We start from the raw sequence: 20,792 nt of genomic DNA on the forward strand, positions 1-20,792 counted from the left end.
AAAACCTAATGTTGAGATTGTGGGAAAATGGTGGAGTAGGGTCAAAGTTTTTGTTTTGTCTTTGTTTGTATGGGTAGGTACATAACAGTTTCAAACTAGCACACATGCTTTCAGTTTGCTCCTTTTGAGAATCACTTTCAAGGACTTTTTGGCTGAATCCAGACCAGCCTTTATTCTAAATCTAATTGAGCTCCAATACTAAGGCATTATCTTCTGAATATTATATTCTACCTAATGTCCCATATAATAGGAGTCCTTTTTCTCTTGATTTGTGGGAACATAAATTATTCCTAGCCTTATGTGGGCACTGGAATGTGTTCTGCCTGCTCCTATTCAATAGTTCTTTTGCTTGCCTCAGCTATTTTTTTTCTCATATATATGTATATATATATATAGATCAGTACTTAAACATCTTAGGGAACCTCTCTGTGTATCTACAAAGCTTTCTCTGGGTAACTCTTTCTTCTCTAGTACTCTGCCCCACAAATTCTACTTGCGTCAACTTCCAAGAACATTGATTTCTGTCTCCTCCATATAAGAAGTAGTTGTAGGATTCATCTTCTTTGTTTCCCTTCTTTCAGTGTCATAGTCCAGAATGCTTGGTGTCCGGTGTCTGAGAACAGTTGATGAAAGTGTTTTGTCAGGCTTTCTATTGTTTGAGGTGATTGAATAAATCCATCTCCTCAACTACAACTTGCCAGAGATGGAATTCCTCCTCTTCCTTTTATAGAATAAAATATCTGTTGTCTGATATGTTTGTTCCCCCCTAAAAACAATGGGGAAGGATTGCCTCTTTTCTGTTTTCTCTTTCAGAACTCTTTTGTATCATTTAAAAAGTTCATGACAAATGTTTGCAGTCACACATTCTCCAGAAACACCCTTTTTAAATATGCTTAAATTTAAAGGTTCTTTAAATTTATTTTTTAAATAAGAACCTTGGCACCTTATTGGCAAAATAGATCTGGTTCATTTTTTTTGAAATGTGCTAATTTTGAGACCCAAGCAGGTAAATTTATTTTTTTTATTATAATTAAAAAAATTAACTAACACAACCAAGCAGGTAAATTTTGATATTGCTCTTTTTATTCCTTCATTGTGTCAGAGAAGAGTAACATGGTTTTGCATATAAAAAGGAAAAAATAATTATGTTTTGTAGATAATGGAATGACCACAGAGCAAATCTTGAACAAACATAAGCTGTTTTATAGGTTTTGCAATATGTCTCACAGGTTAAAAAGTCACAAGGCAGAAAGCCATTCCTTTCTTTCTTGTCTTTATAGTATGACAAATATTTAAACATAACCGGATTCAGGCACTAACAACTACAAACTTAGCATTTTTTTGGTTAGCAATTACAGGAAAAATAAACCAAATCCCTTAATGCAGTGTATCAATTTTCAAATGTACAAAAATAATAGCACAGTCTGAAGTAGTCCATTCAGTAATTTGGAGAGAAGAAAATATTTAGGGTTGTTAAATTTTTCATGTCCCACTGAACAAGAAAGCACTTAGTTAATATCTGTAGCAATTTACTTTATATTCAAAATAAGTGGCCAGGACATTTAAGGTAGGCAGAGATATTTTTGCCAAAGTTAACTGCCATCCGAAAAATGTATAATCTATGCAATTCAGGCCAAACCAAGGCTGTTGTATATTTTTGGTAATTCTAAGTCTAAAAAAGATACATATGGGATTATTTGCTTTTTTTCTTTTCCCTTGAGCTCTTGTATATTTAGGTTTGCTTCCAAGATCCTAGCAATATTAACACTAATGTCTTTTTAGACAGGTTATTTGTAATAAAAGATAATAACTGAATTTAGAAGAGCATGTAGCTCTACTGGACTGTATTGTCTAACCATCGGAACAACTATCTGCATTTTTATTCAGATAGCAACCATGCTTTAATGCATTTATAGTTATTTTTAAAAGGAGTGAAAGGAGAGATAAAATTAGTGATTATAGAAAATGTGAAAGATTTAATTTCTGCTATAGTTTTAAAAAAAGGAAATATAACCTTAAAGTAGATAATTTGGACATTTTTATGACAGACTTCTAAATCTGATATTTTCTCCACAACTAGATTTACTTCTTTTACTATGAGACTTAATAATCACTAAAGTAGTTTGACAGATATTTAAGGGAAGTCTTTGGACTGGGAATTAGAACTTTATAAATATAGTTTAAATTAAGTACTAATCGTTCAGTGATTAGACATAAGTTTCTCAACTTTATCCTTAATTTAACTCAGCGCCTCAAGGAAACAGGGCTTTGGGATTCAATATTCTCTGAATTGTTCTGTAAAACAAAACAAAATGAAGCAAAGTTAGCCTTAAATATGGTAAATTCTTACTGAGTCAATGGGGAGAAAGTGTGCCAAAAGAACTTTCCCCAGATATTTTGTAAGTATAATCTTTGTTAGACCTCAGAGTTAACAAATATTTATCAAGCATCTTCTATGAAAACAATGGCAAACAAAATAGAGTATCTGTCATCATGGAATTGTATTCTAGGGGAGGAAGATAGAAATAAAATTTAAGAAAATGAATAGGGATTTCAGTTATTTTTCTATGCAAAAAGGAAAGTGAAAGAATGCAATATGATAAAGTATCTGGAATGATGGCAGTAGCAATAGCTTCTCTGAGAAGGTCACATCTGAGTTGGGAGCTGATTGATGAGTAAGCAGCCATGCAAACATGTGGGGGGAACATCATGAGGAAGGGAGATGAGAGATGAAGTTGGAACTGTAGTTCTTTCCAGTAGATGGGATTAAAGATAGTTGACATTATACTTCCCAGTATTACTGTAAATAGCTAATAGAAAACATTCATGAAATTTTATTTCTTTTCTTCTTTCTACTTATTTATAAAGCATCACTTTCTTAGCAGGTAATGAAAATTTAAAACAATATATTAAGACATAAAACTGATACATTACAAATTACATTAAAGTTTATAGATTTGTTTTCACCTGAATAACTTTTAACTGGCATATCTATTTGATTCTCATTTGCACTGAAGGCAAGGGAAGGATATTGCTTTTGATGTTGCTTTATGATGAAAGATCTGAGAAAGATTCCTTAGAGATTGGACAACCAGAGAAAACCAAAGAAACGGAAGTGAAATAACGTCGGTAACTTGGAATAGGACATTTTTCCTCATTCGGAATATGTATTTTTCCTTTTTAAAAGTCCATTACAAGGCAAGGTGTTTCTCAAGATTAATACTTTGACAGATGTTAATCTGTTTTTTTTTTGTGTGTGTGTGAAAGAAAAAATGACATCTGGGGTTACATTTATATAAGGAAATGATTACCAGTCAGAAAATGACAAGCAGTATTAACAGAACATGATACTTTCACATCTATAGATGACCTTTGAAGAGAACTATAGTTACTATCTTATAGTAGTTCTTCATTTTTAGCTGTCCTTTTCCTGAGCCCCCATGATATTACATAGCAGAAATATGGTTACTTGGCTTAAAAATAGGGATATCTGATTTAATCATCATAATGACTCGAAGCTCTCAAGATTAATTCAATTTTTCCTCATTCTGTTAGGCTGTTTGAAGCTGATGGTGGCTGTTAGACCAGGAAGTTTAGGAGAGAGAGATATAGACAACTTTGTCTCTGGCCATTAAATTAGTCATAAAAGGACATTTTATTTTTCAAACTTGGTGGAAGTTCATTAAAGTGATTGCATGGTCTTCTAGTATTGTGTTACAAGATAATATTGTTGAAGAAGCCAGCTAGCTCAAAAATAAAATGACTGGGCGGGCCACAGTGGCTCAGCAGGCAGGAATGCTTGCCTGCGATGCCAGAGGACCTGGGTTTGATTCCTGGTGCCTGCCCATGTAAAAAAAAGAAAAAAAAAAAAAAAGACTGAATTGTACAGGAACAAATAAGACAGTCTCATTTTTTTCTCCTATTCACCTAAATCTCCACTTGAAATATCAAAAAGAAAAAGCCAAGGCTATCAAGATGGCCAATGAATTGAGAAAAAAATTCTCGTCTGTGACCATGACTAGAAACCTCGAAATGGGTCAGCCTAAATCCCTACATGGAAGAAAAATATAATGTACTTTTATTCCTATCTATTGAATATTGATTCAAAATTTATGTACAAGTACTTGACACTCTGGTGGATGTAGAGATAAAGTTTAGCTTCTATCTACTCTGAACTTTTCCCATTAGGATTATGAATACAGGCTGATGAAGAAGTTTCAAATCACTACCTGATGTAATGTTACTAGCTTCCTCATTTTCCTTTTTTTTCTCTCCTCCTCTTATTCTATTTCTCATTAGTTTTAAATGCTATATTTCAGTTCTCCCTAAGAGCAGTTATTTTCTAGAAATATTAGAAGTCTACTTATTGCCAAAGAAGTAGGGAGGCTATATTTTTCTCTACTGATAATGATTGAAAAATTAACTTATATTTAATGTAAATAGATTAACTTGATCTAAATACATTGGAGAGTATACTTGGTGAACCCCGATCAATTTTTTCAATCATTCCATCTTACAAATTAGCTTAATCCTACCACATTATTGAGAGTATTAGGGAAAAAAGGAAAGGTATTGTGATAGTTAGGTTCTGGTGTGAACTTGGGCAAGTGAGGATGCCCAGTAGTCTGGTCAGGCAAGCACTGGCCTGACCATCACTACAAGGATCTTTCATGGTGGGTTGATAAATTGGAAGGCTGGTGTATTAAATCATCAGTTTATTGTATCTGGGATTGATTGCATATACGCGCAACTAAAGCATTCCTCCCACAACGAGATAATCCAATCAGTCAAGGACTTTTAATAAAAGAGGCTTTTTCTCTGCTTCTTCAACCAGTGAAGCTCTCCTCTGGGGTTCATCCAGACCCTTCATTGGAACCACCAGCCTCACAGCCTGCCCTAGGGATTTTTGGATTCATCCATTCCCATGATTATGTGAAACACCTTTATAAATCTCATTATTTACAGATACCTCCTGTTGGTTCTGTTTCTCTAGAGAACCCTGAGTAATACAGGTGTATATGAATACTTTGTGCAAGGTATTTTACTGGTTGTTGCCTAGAAGTCACTCTGATTTCCACTTTGCAATGTTGGTAATTTCACTGAGAGTCAAGAAATGTTCTAGTTGCAGAGTTAATAAACTGGGAACAGAGGTTTGAACCCAAAGCTGTAGGATTACAGGACATAGCTTTTCCCATATCATAGGCATTGGGTCTTTATTAAACATCTTTCATGGTCTTCTTTTAATTTTTATCAACTTAGAAACTTACATTTCTTTTAAAATTTAATATCAAGGGTTCTCTCCTAAGCCAATGAAGAAACATTGATGCAAGATTCTAAATTCATTACAATTTGACATGTCAATTCAGAAATAAATACAGCATCCCAAAGGAAAAGGCTATCTGGAATAGTATCAAAGAAATTTTAAATGTACGTTTTATATCAGTTATGTAAAGCAATGCAAAATCTAATCAGTCCAGAACCTACCCTATTATAATTTTTCAGAGATTGGCCTTTACTTTTTCTTTTGATGAGGATTTTCTTCTTGTGACTTATAAATTCATGAAATTATATAAATATCCCCTCAAGAGTTGCCTTCTATACCAAGGGTTCTATATACAGAATAAACATATTTCTTCTTGTTTACCTTCAATGGTGTAGCCATCCTAATGACTAGATCTAGAGTTAAATGGAGAAAATTCTCTTTACAGAGAAGATGTCAGGGTAACTCAGAAGCTATATGGTCAAATACCAACCTTAGACTGTTCTTAAAGCACCTTGGTTATTTCTTTAAAGCTAGATTTGTTTCCTATAAGACTGTGAAGATGGGAAGACTGGTGTGACTATGTAATTGCCTAGATTACTAATTACAGGGGCAACCCTTCTTCTCTGAAGAGATGTTATTGGTTTAATTGCCATCACCAACCCCTTTGTTTCTGGGGTGAGGTTGACATCTAAATCTGATAGTAGAGTTCCCCTTTCTTACTTCACACTGTTCCTGAAAAACTTTTATCCCTTATAAGTGTGACTCATGCATAGTCTCCAGTCTCTTTTGACTGCAAAAGTTGGTTAGCAGTGTAGAGAGCCATTCTTTCCATATTGTCTTACCAAATATATCCAAGTGGAAAAGCTGAAATACATGTTCCAAGAATTATCCCATATGAATCATTGATAAGACAAGGGTGATAAGATTCAATTTCATTACCATATACCATACAGTGCACTAAGCTCTTTGCTATGTTATTTTCTTTCCTGTGTACAATCATTCACGAAGGTGGGTATTTTTTTCCCCACTTTATACCTGAAAAAAATGAGGCATGGAAAGAAAAAAATATTCAGGGCTATTATATAACAGAAAAAATTGTTGAAAGATGTTTAAAGACTAAAAGTCACTTTACCATGCTGCACAGGAGATAGTCATTATCCTAAGTTCTCAGTGGGGCATTGCTAAATTCTGTCTAAACCAGTTCATCATAAACAGTCATCTCTTCATTTAGCAAAGATATTTTGGGAATATAAAACCCCTTTATATGTGATTTGTTTTTGCAGCATCTCTATTAACTATCAAGTACAATTGATTCTAAAGTATATAATTAGACAGGCAGCATCTACATCACCTGGCGACTTGTTAGAAATGCAAATTCTCGGCCCCACACAAGACCTGCAGAATCAGAAACTCTGGGGTGGGCCCCACTGATCTGCATTTTAAGGACCCCTCAGGAGATTCTGATGCATGCTAAAATTTGAGAACACTGGCATAATTATTAACTTACACAGCAGAAGTCACTCAGCTGCATAAAGTTCTGAGTGCCTTGTTTTAGTGAGGTTTTCTTTTTCCTTTCGCTGAAGTCAAGCTTGCAATATGCCAAAAGGCTTGTGATTGAGTTTCTCTGTGACCTGTGTAAAGGAAATTAGAGATCAGAACCTTTCTTCTGGCAAAATGGAGAGGAAAACATGACAACTTTTAAAAACATTTGTCTTACAAATCTAAAAAAGAGCCCCGACAGTGCCAAACACACACACTCTCTCTCTCTCTCATGCACACACATTCACACACACAGTGGGTTTCTAAGCTGAGTGAACACATATTTAAATCTCTGTATTCAGATAGGAAAAGACAGATGAATAACACTGCCAAGAGACATATTATTTTTATGACAACAACAGTGCTGTAGCGAGCAAGAAAAAGACAAAAGACTACAGACTGGAAATAGCATAGAACAAAACACATTCTATGGAATCTGACACAGTTCATCTTTCTCTCTTGGTAACTCAGAAAAAACATTGAAAAATAACATGAACAAACCATTTTTATTTGATAAGAACACCGTCTTTGGCATCAATCCAAAAAGAAGCAGGAGGGAAGAGTTGAAGACAGTGGATTTTTGGAATGCTGTGTTCCATGGAAGCTGTGTCTAGAATCATAGATGTTCAGTTGGTTTCTTTTCCCACACTAATTTACACTTAGATTTCCACTATATTTAGCATAGGACCAACATTTCAAGGGCAGTTTCATTCATTGATTCAACAAATATTTGTTGGATTCCTACTGCATGGCTAGGTGCTAAGCTGGACAGAGTAAAAGGATACACATATAGAATTGATTAGAAGGGAAAAGCATCACCAAACCATCCTGCTAAAAAGTATTTACTTAAAATTGCATTAAGTTCTGAGTAAGAGCGTTGGATGTCTTGAAATGGTGTAATTTCATTTCCTAATCTGGTTTAATCTTTTTAAGTTAAAACTTGAAAGATGAGAAAGAGTTGGCCAAGTGAGCGGGGGGAAAAATGTTCTAGGCTGAGAGGATGCTACAAGCAAAGGTTTTGACGTGCAAAAGAACTTGGTGTATTAAAAAAAAATAAAACAATCAGCCAATACTAAAAGAAGATAAATTGAGTGACAATGAACATGATACCAGATGAGGCTGAAAAGAAAGGAGGCAGATCACACAGGCTTTAGGAGAGTTGTTAGAGAAAAGAGTATTTTATTGAGATGGTGAAGTATTTCCTTACAGTGCTATCGTATTCCATTCCACCATTTGCCACCTACATTTAGTCACACCTTGCTTTTGGGGTAGGTCAACTCAGATCACTGGTAAGCTGATGGGAGGTGAGGAGGTGGTATTAGTGGTATGTTTGTACAAGGAGGGGTCAGGGGAACAACAATTATGCTTTCTATCATTCAAATCAAATGTCAATCCAACTGCACATCATATAGAAAGTTGTCTGCATGAATAGCTGGGTGTAATGAATAGTAACCTCTAGAAGTCTTTTCTAGCCCTAAAAGGGGCAGAGGTGTTGACATATGATACCCATATTCAATAAATTTAGTTTCTTTCTTCCCCTATTCCTTCCTCAAACTTTTTCAATATTGAAAACATCCCTTCTTCAATGGAATTTTTTCTCCCTCTACTTTATTGATTCTGAAACCTTATGTCCACCAACCCAGCAGGCTGGGTTATGAAAATGAACTGAAATATTACTATTGTGGATACTGTGCTTTTTTCCCAATATTCCTCTACTCCAGTTCATTTTTGCAGATAAGAGAATTGTAGCCCAGAGAGGAAGATGACAAACCCATGATCATATAAGTGGTTACAGGTAGATCAAGGATTTGAATTCTCAACCTCCTGTTCCTAATTTTTAATCTCTGTGAGCAGACATTATTCATGTTAAATGTTATATAGGACAGAGTTTCTGCCTCAGAACCAGGACAACAACAATGAAATAGAATGATAAGAAACAAAATCTTGACTAGAAAATTAATATTTACAACACTATAGGAATAGATTTTTTTCCTATACAAATGGAATACTATAAGTAAATAAAATGAAAACCAGATCCAAAAGTGTCAATTTAGGTAGATTCCCTAAAAGAAAGCTGCATAATGATATGTGCATTTGCTCCCTTTAAGTAAGATGTAAAAATAGACAAAATGACTATACCTTATGTATGTAGATGAAAATATATAGTAAAAGAAGGAGAGATAGACGCAAACTTCAGAACAGTGGTGTGCTGGTTTGAAAAGATGCATGTCCCCTAGAAAAAGCCATGTTTTAATCTAAATTCCATTTGTAAAGGGGAATAATCCCTATTCAATACTGTATGTTTGAAACCATAATTAGATCATCTACCCTGAAATGTGATTTATTCAAGAGTGGTTGTTAAACTGAATTAGGTGACAACATGTCTCCACCCATTTGGGTGGGTTTGATTGGTTACTGGAGTCCTATAAAAGAGGGAACATTTTGAAGAATGAAAGAGATTCAGTGAAAGCAGAGAATGTTGCAGCACCATGAAGTAGAGGGTCCACCAGCCTAGTGACCTTTGGAGATAAAGAAGGAAAATGCCTCCCAGGAAGCCAGGAGAAGAAGCTAGCAGATGACACCGTGTTCACCATGTACGCTTCCAGATGAGAGAGAAACTCTGACTGTGCTTGCCATGTGCCCTTCCACTTGAGAGAGAAATCCTAAACTTCATCAGCCTTCTTGAACCAAGGTATCTCTCCCTGGATGCCTTAGATTGGACATTTCTATAGACTTTTTTTAACTGGGACATTTTCTTAGCCTTAGAACTGTAGACTAGCAACTTACTAAATTTCCCTTTTTAAAAGCCATTCTGTTTCTGGTATATTGCATTCTGGTAGTTAGCGAACTACAACAAGTGGTGTCTCAGGAAAGGGGAGAAGGCAAATTGGAGTGGACAGAGCCATGTAGAACTCAACTGGGTTTACGCTTTATCACCCTAAAAATATCTTAAGCTTATGTAATTGAGAATGTTAACATCTATTAACTGTTGTTGATGGGAAAAAGGAGGTATATTATATTTGTCTCTATAACTTTCATTTTGTGAGCAAAAGTTTGTATTTGTTTGAAAATGAAATGAAGTGTGGACTATGCTCCAAGGCAAGGACCATGCATGAAGTTGTTTTTATAGCAGTGGCTCTGCAATATGGCTGAGAAGGCCATGGTCAGGAGCTCCTCAGGTTTCGCTGGAAGGGTAGACATGGCTTAAGGCAATGTGGGGCCTGGAGGCTTGTCTGGCATGCTTGCTTTAGGTGAAGGTCTGAACCATGATTTTGTTTTTTCATTTTTCTAATATTGGGGCATATCAAGACTGACTGGATTATCTAATGGGTCTGGATGTTACATGCATTTACTTATTCTCTATCAAGACATCATATGCTTACTAGTGTCAGGAGTCATTTAATCATAAAATCAGAAAGAAAAGGCATAATTTTCTTAGCAGAGGACTTTATCATGTGCAACAGATTACTATCCCTTGTTTAGCAAAGTGCAAATCATCTCTGGATATATCTTTTGTATGGATGAGAGAGACAATAGCTGTCTTGGACAATTTTCATTTGTGCTTGGAGCTAAATCAAAGACTGCAGCACCGCCCCTCCCTGCAGCATGTTTCGGAACCCCCATGTTCGCCCCCCACACCCCATCCCGCAGTAGACTGTAAATGCCTGCTGTTCGTGAGTCTGGGGGCTCCAATGGGGAAGCATGTCCATTGTCCTCATCAGTGACTCCGCTCCCTTGGAAGTTCAATGGTTATTTTGTAAATTTCAGTGTCCTTGAGGTTTAAAAGTCTTTTTAGATAGAAGATTCTCAATTACTTAATTATCATAAAGCTTAGAACAAAAGAGAAGTTTATGTTCCCCCAGCAGCAAAACCTGAAATTAGACTGGACAAATGTAAGGACTGTAAACTTTCCTTAGAACTGGGGCAGTTCCAGCCAGTCCTAAAGCAGTAATGAATTACGGTACAAAACCGTTTGTTCCAGCTGTGAGTTCAAGGGGGTCATTACCAGGTTTGGTATGCAAATAAAACAAATATCTCTCTAAGATGGAATCCTACCCTCTACTAAGGGGCCTTTTGCAGATAGATGAAGGCAGTCACAGAAATACCTCAGAAGTTCTTATGATTGTGTCCGCTTACTTTCTCCTAAAGCATTACTTTCATGCCTCATTTGTAGCTTATTTATTTATTTATTTATTTCATTTGTAGCTCTTAACTGGTGCACCACTTATGTTCTGATCCTTATGCACAGACCAGCCCCAGCTATGTGTCAGATCTTTTAAGATCAGATCTGAACTTCATTAATCTTCATAAAACTCAGGGTATTCTAGCAGGGGATCAGTTACATGATTGCTAGTATAAACTAACGTACCTGTGAGTGCTGTGCTAGGGAGGTTAAGCAGTGTTGGATATGAGGGTTTGCACCTGCTTCCCACAAGCAGAACGTTGTGAATAAGAGAGGGGCTTAGTTTGAGAGAGGTGTAATGTGAGGGCCTTGGGTGGCACCCAGAGAGGGAGGACTTTGGGCTATTGATTGTGATTTTGGAGTCATCTGCCGGAGGTGGTTGTTGAAGGTGTGGAAATGAATGGAGTGTGGAAGTGAATGGAGTCTGCAAGTGCACGAGAGTTGGAGGAAGGCTGTATGGTGGTAACGAAGTGCAAGGTTTTGGAGTCAGATCCATATTAGGGCTTTGAGCTTATTTTGTAACTTTTCCCATCATTTTTTCTCTTCCATTAAATGGGCATAAAAACAACATATTGAAGAGCAAATGAAAATATATCATATCTACATCCCTTAGCACAGTGTCTGGTTCTTGATAAGTGAAGAATGAATATCACATATGATAAAAATTATTCAATATCTAATGAATGTCTACAATGGACTGAGAGTTTGGAATAAATCAGTAGACAAGATCATTTTGGATTTTTTTTCACATGGGAATTAGAGTCTAGTAGGATGAAGGATGAAGACTAAATCTTGGTAAATCTGGAAAAGGGGCCATTCAAGAATGCTTTCATCTTCACTCACCTCCAAAGGTGGTTTTCTTTGAATCCTGATGACTCTGTTGGCCCGAGGGCTCTTTGTGTTGTTGTTCTGGCCAAGGGGGCTATTTAAAACTTCCATCTGTGACCAGCTGGGATTGGCAGAGGGCTGATGCCCTGTGAGCACCCGTAGCTCATGACAGAGGCAGAACTGTTGCATACATAACCTGACCTTCTCTCCTCTCATCTTGGATCATTTAAAGTTGTGCTCTGTAGGACTTTGTCTCCCAGATTTCCAGAATGATGGAGATCCAGTTACTCAAAGCCTTATGGCTTGATAAAAAGAAACTTTATTGGTCTCATTCTCTCCCCAGCCCCTTCCCCTCTTTCCAGAACTGTGTTTCCGGGGATTGCTTCCTAAACAACCATTTCTATCTGACTCCTTGTCTCAGGTTCTGCTTCACAGGGCTCCCAAACATGACAACCACAGATGAGGACCATCTGATGATAAATGATGTCAGTTATTTTTCATGAAAACCATGCAAGGTCATAATTATTACCTCATTTTGTAGATGAGAAAATGTAGGGTAAGAAGATAAGTAGCTGGCTAAAGTGCTACCCCTAGTAGGTAGTAGGTGGCTGTTTGAACCCCATTCAGGCTCCAGTTCTCATTGCCCACCACGTGACATTACTAAGATTGGAAAGGAAACATCCTATGCCAACAAGTTAAGCAAGTAATCTTACTGGGTATTAGATCCTAGCACTGTTCTGTCTAAGATTCTGTGGTTATATTAAGTTTAATTAAAATCGAGTGTATAGATGTTTTAAAATAATCTTACTGTAAGGTATCATTTTTGCAGCAGAAGTAGGAGCAAGCAATTGTGTGCGAAAGTCTGTGCGTGCATGTATAAACATATGCTGTTTTTTTGGTAGAAATTTTTATACATAGATTCTTCTCTGACCTAATTTTCTTGTTAATTTGAAGGATTTTATCATTGTCATTGCAAGCATGCGTCCAGTCAATTTAAATCTCATTTAAGCCATTATGGTTTTCTGCAGATAGCACTGAGATGATATGTGTTTTTTTTTGTTTCCTCTGAAACCACTACAATGAGGCCCCACTGGCTTGCTCTCTATGATGTGTCTCAGCTCAGGTTTGTACCCCATGGAGTCAGCCTCCACATGAAGAGTCTACCACAGAATGCAGGCTGCCTTCTAATGATTTCATCTGAATTGCAAAGCACTATCTTATGGCCCCATTTATAATACCAGTTTTAGAAACCACTTTTTAAGATTAAAAAACACTGTTTTAGGGATGCAATTAAAGGGATGACTCTCAACAAAGAGCTGAAGAGCATATATCAGGCATTTTGGAGATGCAATGCTCTGCATAAACTGGAATGTTCAACAGAGTCACTCATTTATTCAAACCACTGTGATGAGCTTCAGGTTGCCAAATAGATAGAGGCAATGTGAAGTGATGAGAGCAGGGGCTTTGGACTGGGTTGGATGTGGATTTAAATGCTGACTCTCTGATAACTCTGGGACTTTCTGATACATCATTGGGCCTCAACAATGCTTGCTGAATTCCTGTTTTCTACCTGAAGTGTGAGAAGCCTCAGTTTCGGCATTTGTTGATTGAGGATATTAAGCATTTTTGTGCTTTATAGGGTTGTTGAAAGCACTAAAGAAACTGACATCTGGAAACTTTAGAGCAATGCCTGGGGGATTAAACAGATAATTAGATAATGATACATATGAATTTACTAATCTTTTTGGATAGCTTTAAAAGTAGACCTTATTTATTTATACACCCTTCTCTTAAACTGTGCATGGGTACACCAACTGCTCATTTTTAGGCTATTATCCCAAGTACATGTGTGCCAATTTGAATCTATTATGTACCTCAGGAAAACCATGTTATAATCATGATCCACTCTTGTAGAAGCAGCTGTTTCTCTTAATCCTGATTCAGCATTGTAGTGTGGAAACCTTTGATTAGATTGTCTCCTCAAAGATGTGGCATGCCCAATTGCGGCTGTGACCTGATTAGATGGAGATGTGACTTCACCCATTCTAGGTGGGTCTTGATTAGTTTGCCAGAATTCTTTAAAAGAGGAAACATTTTGGAGAGAGCTCAGAGCAGAGCTGACACAGATGCTGACACTTGGAGATCAAAGACATGGATACTTGGAGATGCTTGGAGCCCAGCAGACATTGCTGTGTGCCTTCCAATGAAATGTTAAGCAAACCAGAACCTGGAGAGAGCCAAGAGAAGCCAAGAGATGAGAGCCAGCCCTGGAGAAGCAAAGTGAGGAATCCCCACAGGAACAGAGGCTGAAAGCAATGGAGCCCAGGAGCAAGGGGCCAGCTGATGCTAGTCACATTACTACCCAGCTGACAGAGGTTTCCCAATCCACCAGCCTTCTTTGAATTAGGGTATCTTTCCCTGGATGCCTTAGTTTGCACATTTTTGTAGGCTTATAAATGTAAATTTGCAACTTCTTAAATCCCCTTTTAAAAAGCTATCCCATTTCTTATATATAGCAATACAGCAGCTTAACAAACTAATACAACAAGCTATATACTCCATTTCTCCACACTTTTGTCTCCTATAGAAATGTCTCTTTTTTGCCTTCCTTTTTTGCCCACTTAAAACTTATTCATCATTCCAGAACAAGTTAAGTATCACCTCCTTCATGAAGCCTTCCCCAAGGACTCCCTTGTTGTCTTTCTATGATCTGTTTTATTTAATTATGCACATTTTTATATTATGGTCTATCATTTCATTTATTGTTGTGCGTTTATTTAGTACACTGAAACCTCCCTCTTCAGAAGATCACAACCTCTTTTGGCAAGTGGCCAAATATTCACGTTTTTATTTCTTTGGAATGATTTTGCTGAAATAGTACTATTTTATTTAATTCATATTTAAGTAATCTACTTCCTATTTATCTGCTTATCTTATTTTTATATTCCTTTCCATAAAGCCTTGCTATACTGCTTGTTCTAGTTTGCTAGCTGCTGGAATGCAATATACCAAAAACAGAATGGCTTTTAAAAAGGGGAATTTAATAAGTTGCTAGTTTACAGTTCTAAGGCCAAGAAAATTTCCCACTTAAAACAAGTCTATAGAAATGTCCATTCAAAGGCATCCAGGGAAAGATACCTTGGTTGAAGAAGGTCGATGAAGTTCAGGGTTTCTCTCTCAAGTGGAAGGGCACATGGCGAACACAGTCAGGGCTTCTCTCTCAGCTGGAAGGGCACATGGTGAACACGGTGCCATCTGCTAGCTTTCTCTCCTGGCTTCCAGTTTCATGAAGCTCCTGGGGAGGTGTTTTCCTTTTTCATCCGCAAAGGTTGCTGGCTGGTGGACTCTCTGTTTTGTGATGCTGCAGCATTCTCTACTCTCTCTGAATCTCCCATTCTCCAAAATGTTTCCTCTTTTATAGAACTCCAGTAAACCAATAAAGACCCACCCAAATGGGTGTAGACATGTCGTCACCTAATCCAGTTTAGCAACTACTCTTGACTAAAGCACATCATCCAGGGAGATGATCTGATCACAGTTTCAAACATACAGTATTGAATAGGGATTATTCTACCTTTATGAAATGGAATTTTGATTAAAACATGGCTTTTCTAGGGGGCATACATCCTTCCAAATCAGCACACTGCTCCTGCACATGACAAAGAATGTGACACTTCCCTCTTAATCCCTATAAAAGTTTTAATATCTTTTTAACTCAACGTGTAGCATCATCAACATCATCAAGATAATATGTATTAAGCACAAATATATGCCAGAAATTGATGAGGAACACCTTGAATTTTCTCATTTACTTGTATTTTCTTCTTAGTCAGGGGTCACATTTAACTCTCAGAATTGTGAAGAGCTGAGCATATATTTGGTTCTTAATTGTTTATCATTATTGTTAGTAATGATCAAACAATCATATTTATTTAATGGAAATTTATACATTGAAAATATTTATGACATGCCCCCCCTAAAGCAATATATTTATTCATGCCTAATGAGTTTACAAAATGCCCTAAAAAATCTGATTATGGTAATTGAAATTCCTATTGCAAAATGAGTTCCTTCACATAAGCATGTATTTAGCAAACATAGTATATTTGATATCTAATATGTAGAGTCACTATATGTTAGGGTTACATCAATAAAGAAAATCTGTGAAGAATATGTGCATGAATAGATATAATACATCTTTGGGATGATGGTTAATTGGGAGAGATTAAAAAATTTAAAGACTGCATGACCCGTTACATTTGAAAGGAAATATGAATGTTAGTCTTGTAAGACTTTCTCCAACTGAGGTTGTGTGAGCAGAAATATGAGGTCCAAAGTTGCCTAGGACAAGCTGATATTTTAGATAAAAGATGTAAAAAGGCATGAAGTCTTGAAAGGGCATGGGATATTTGGTGAAGAGCTGAAGAACACAAAGCCTTTGTGATTGGATAAGAGGCAGAAGAAAGAGAGAAATAAATTTGGAGAAGTCACTTGAAATTATTCTGTGAAAGGAATTTTTTGGGGGACAATGTGGATTTTTCTACTGGATGAACAACTTTTCAGATTTGTTGTTTAGAAAGATACTTTATAATTTTCTTTGTGAAAGTGAATGATTATATTAAAACCACTGTTTGGACAGAGTTCTCACTCAGCTGATGCCCTGAATTGTTTAGTTATTTAGAAATATAATTTTAGTAGCAGAACTACAATTCTTGGAAGTATAATCAAATTTTCCCTTTCTACATTTTTTGTGTACCTTCTGGGTGGAAGTTTGATACTGTTAGCTGTATTTCTCTCGTTTTGTTTTATATGGATATAAAATATGTAGCAAGCATCAACAATACACTATCAGTTCACCTTTCATGATTAAGTCTTAAGCTTTATTTTTTTTTTTTAGCATAATTGTAAAGTCCAGGGCTGAAATTGCCAGCTGGTAATAGTAGGTCATTTGTCTCAGTGTGTAGGGGAATTTACATCAGCTGAAACCATGTGGTTACTCTTAACAAAGTTTTGGGGTTTTTTTTTTTGACAAAAAGCAACGACAAAAAACAAATACACAGAAACCATTGCATCCCAAATCCCTCATTCTGAAAGCTGTCAGATACTTTTTTTGTTTGAGGAAGAGGCTGCCCTGTGCATTGTAAGCTGGTTCACAGCATCCCTGGTTTCTACACACTGCATTCCAGGAGCACATCTCCAGTTATGATCCTCAGAAGGGTCTCCAGATATTGCCAATTGTCCCAGGGTAAATTGTCCACCACCCCACCCCACCCCACCCCAGTTGAAAACCACTGACTTCATGGAAAATGTTCCATTGCTTGCACTGGTATTACTTTGAATGCTTAGGACCCAAATTTTGTAATAATTTTGAACAGGAAATTTGCTGAGCAAAGACCTAATCAGAACTTTAACCTGGGTTCAGGGACAACTTACTTACTAGTCAAACTAGTAAGTTTAAGGTTTAGAGTCTTATGTTAAGAACTTCATTATTTTAGTTTGCTTTGTACTTAGCCTTACAGTGGTACCTAAATTTATCTGTCAGTTTCTCTGATTCATGCATCATTCCACAAAAGATTGCAAGTGGCTTCATATGTCAACTATTTGATTAAAAAGATAGTAGTAAACCTTGGCCAGTATAAGGACAAATAAGCTATTTATTAAAGGTTATACCATCTTTATTTTACGGCTTAGAGGAAAAGAAAATGGAAGAAAAAAAAAAAATCCTTGGACGCTCTTTAAATTTCAAGTTTACAGTGACCTAGGAATAAGCCTAAATTGGTAGTCACCAATTTACAGACACAGGGATGAAACTTAATATGTTAAGGTATTACTTAGAAAATAGACCTTGAGGCAACTTAAAGAAATATTGTGAAAATAGTATATATGAATTGTATATATTTTCCTAGACAAATAACTATGTGAGGAATAAAAGACTTTTAATGAAAAACTTAGGCCACTTTTTCTTTTTCTGAAAGTCACTTAAAAAAATTTTCCTCCAAACTTAATGTGGACACATGCTGCGTAATTATCTTCAAATCACAGACACAGTCTAGTTGTCTCTCTTTAAAATGCAAATTAGTGTCCAAGCAAAGTCTTTTTTTTTTTTTAATCTCCATTCTAGCAGCAGATTATGTTTGTGGTCACTGTCCCTCTGGAAAGGAAAGTAGGGACACAGCTGAGTTCTAAGAAACTGTACAAAGAGACGAGTCTCTATGTTTTAACTTTGTTAGTGAAGCAACGGGATGGTGTAAAAAGTTGTAAACTTGCCAATGAATGATGTTGACTAAGTCTGGAAAGATACCTGAATTCTATTTACAATATTAATCATAGGGCACTGGAGTTGAATGATACTTTCCCTCTCTTTTACTTAGAAGTGAGACCCTAACCTTTTTAAATGATGGACTCAATGCCTGAATGGATTAGAGGAGCTGGAATAAAAACTGCATTCTTCTAACTCTTGGAGAAGTGTAACTAGGTGTATGATCCAGCCAACTAAATCAGACTTAGATTTGGGGATAAGAGGTGTCCTCATTAGGGTACTGATCCCATTTTAATAATGAAGGTATAGCATAAGAATCACCCCCTACCCTGATATGAAAAAGATTTGACATCCTAAGGTCTCCCTGGGATATATGTCCTTAATTAATAGAGATATTCCTGTATCACTCACTTTCAGATCCCAGGATACCTAGTGAGGTCCCAGAATATAGGCTACTTTTGGGCATAGGAGAAGTAGTGGAAAAAAGAAAGCACTACCAATTCAAATAGAATTTTGTTCCAATTTTTAGAATATTTTGCATGAATTATTTATGATGGCTTCTGGGGAGAGTTTTTATTCATTTGTTTCTTTAGACTTTGTTAAAGCAACACATTTAAAATAAGCCCATGGAGCTAATCTAACGGGTCTCCCTGTGATAGAATGCTCATAATTCATCACGCTACCAGTGTTTATCATGTTTGATGGCATTATGAGCCATGTAAGAGTAATTACCGTATCAATTTTATTTATCCGGTCCCAGTATATTTGACCCTCTTGGAGTCAAATTCTTGTATTTGCAGTCACTTCAAAAGGAACAACTAAAATGCACTTCTGCAATAAGGGAAACTAATAGCTCTTAATGTTTCTCTGAGAGCCTTGGCCAACTTTTTTCCTCTGCTAAGATATTAGGATTTTAGTGCATTTTTTCCCTCTACTAAAACATTTTATTTACTCTTCCCTAAGACAAAGCTGGCTGGTTTGAGAGAAGGAATAGACTAAATGCCAATAGAATTCTGATGAACAAGGCTATATTAAAATCTGTCCTTGAACAAATCATCTACAAATTATACCAAACCAACCCAATAACTCTCCATATCAAGGTTTTCAGTTGTTATGGACCCTGCATCAATGGTTTTTAGGGTCTTTATGACTGATTTCTGTCCAGTGGTTTGGTTTGACCATGCTGGCAATCCAACCAATAAGAGTATCAAAAATACTGGAAAAAGTCTTTTTTGTAATAGTTTTTCTTCCTTTAGGTTGTATAAATGAACTCATATTTCTTATCACTATTGAGATTGCTTTCCGAGGGAAGGTCATTGTTATTTTATAAGTCCTTATCCTGTTACCAAAGCAAAGTAATTAATGCTAACATTAGAAAAAGTAACAATGTTGAAACTAAATGAATGCAATTGTTTTGTCCTTATTAGGTATTTCTTCTTTTTGTGAAAAATCTACCAACAAATAGGAGAGAGAATTTCTCTCTTGTTCTTTCCCTTGGATATACAAAGAATTATCAGATATTAAAAAACAAGATGATCATCTTTTATATCATCTGTTGACAATACACTGAAAAAAGAGTAACATTTTTATCATCTGCAATCATTGGCTCCTCAGCATTAGAAAATTCCTGGAAAGAGTGCTAAATGGGTTGCCAATGGGGTGTTTGTAATTTGGCCCAGTTTTCTGCATGCTTTCTTGATGGCATCTTTTTAAACAAATAAATACTTGCTCCTGGATGCATTACCAAAGAAGGATGAGCTCAAAGAGGAAGAATCCACCAGACTCTTCAGAGCTCTTGCTTTCCTATTAAACCAGATCCATCCTGCCAGGGAATAGGGTCACTGGTTTCAAAGTGTTGATCCCTGTTTTTCAACTTGCCTCATGTTTATTGATATCTGGGGAATGGACAAATATCTCCTTACCTAGTATAGGAACAGGAAAATGCTTGTCACAGATCCCTGATCACTTTATATCAGACCTTTAACCCTTAAAGTATATTCTTTGTTGAGTTTTCTTTGTGACTTTCAGACCAGGTGATATGGACATGGACTTCTGTGGTTTTTTAATTCAAGCTCATGTTTGGTAATATCTGAATGGAGTAGAACAAATATATATTATTATATTTATATATATATATTCGCTGCCTTTCTTTGGGGAAGGCTTATATTCACCTACCCCTTCTCGGGATTGGTTGACAAATCATGAGTGGCAGCTTTGAATACCACCATGTGGGTTGTTGCTTTCTGCCACAATAACCAGTTATGTTCCACCTAAAGGCTGCCCCATCAGAATCAGTCCCAGAATTAAGACCTCTCAAAATGGACATGTACTTTGAATAAGGAATAAACATTTCTTGTTGACTGGAGGTTTAGGAATGTTTGTACCACAGTACAACCTAGTTTATGCTGATTAATATGTTGTGTCTAATAACACACTTGAGAGGAAGTACAGGCAAACTGATTAGACAGTGTCTATTATATGCTAGGCAATTTTCATATGACAGTTCAATAAATTATCATTAGGGAGACCATTTAATATGCAGAGTCAAAATTGGAATGAAATATGCCTAGAATGCCGCACAAATCTTTTCCCTTTTCTAGGTCAACCTAAAAATGACCCAGTGTAATCATATAAAAATGATTTAAAATATATATATATATTTAAAATAGTAAACATTCATTTAAGAGGACAAAAGGTGATTTAATCAACTTACCTAACAA

General features: G+C 36.3%; 1 pseudogene; it reads right to left on the reverse strand.

The window, feature by feature from the left end:
• LOC143645278 (uncharacterized) overlaps window positions 1-12,029 on the reverse strand; it is a 129,029-nt pseudogene extending 117,000 nt beyond the window's left edge.
• Window positions 12,030-20,792: the final 8,763 nt, after the last annotated feature.

This window comes from Tamandua tetradactyla, chromosome 8 (assembly GCF_023851605.1).
Source record: "Tamandua tetradactyla isolate mTamTet1 chromosome 8, mTamTet1.pri, whole genome shotgun sequence".
Taxonomy (NCBI): Eukaryota; Metazoa; Chordata; class Mammalia; order Pilosa; family Myrmecophagidae; genus Tamandua; species Tamandua tetradactyla.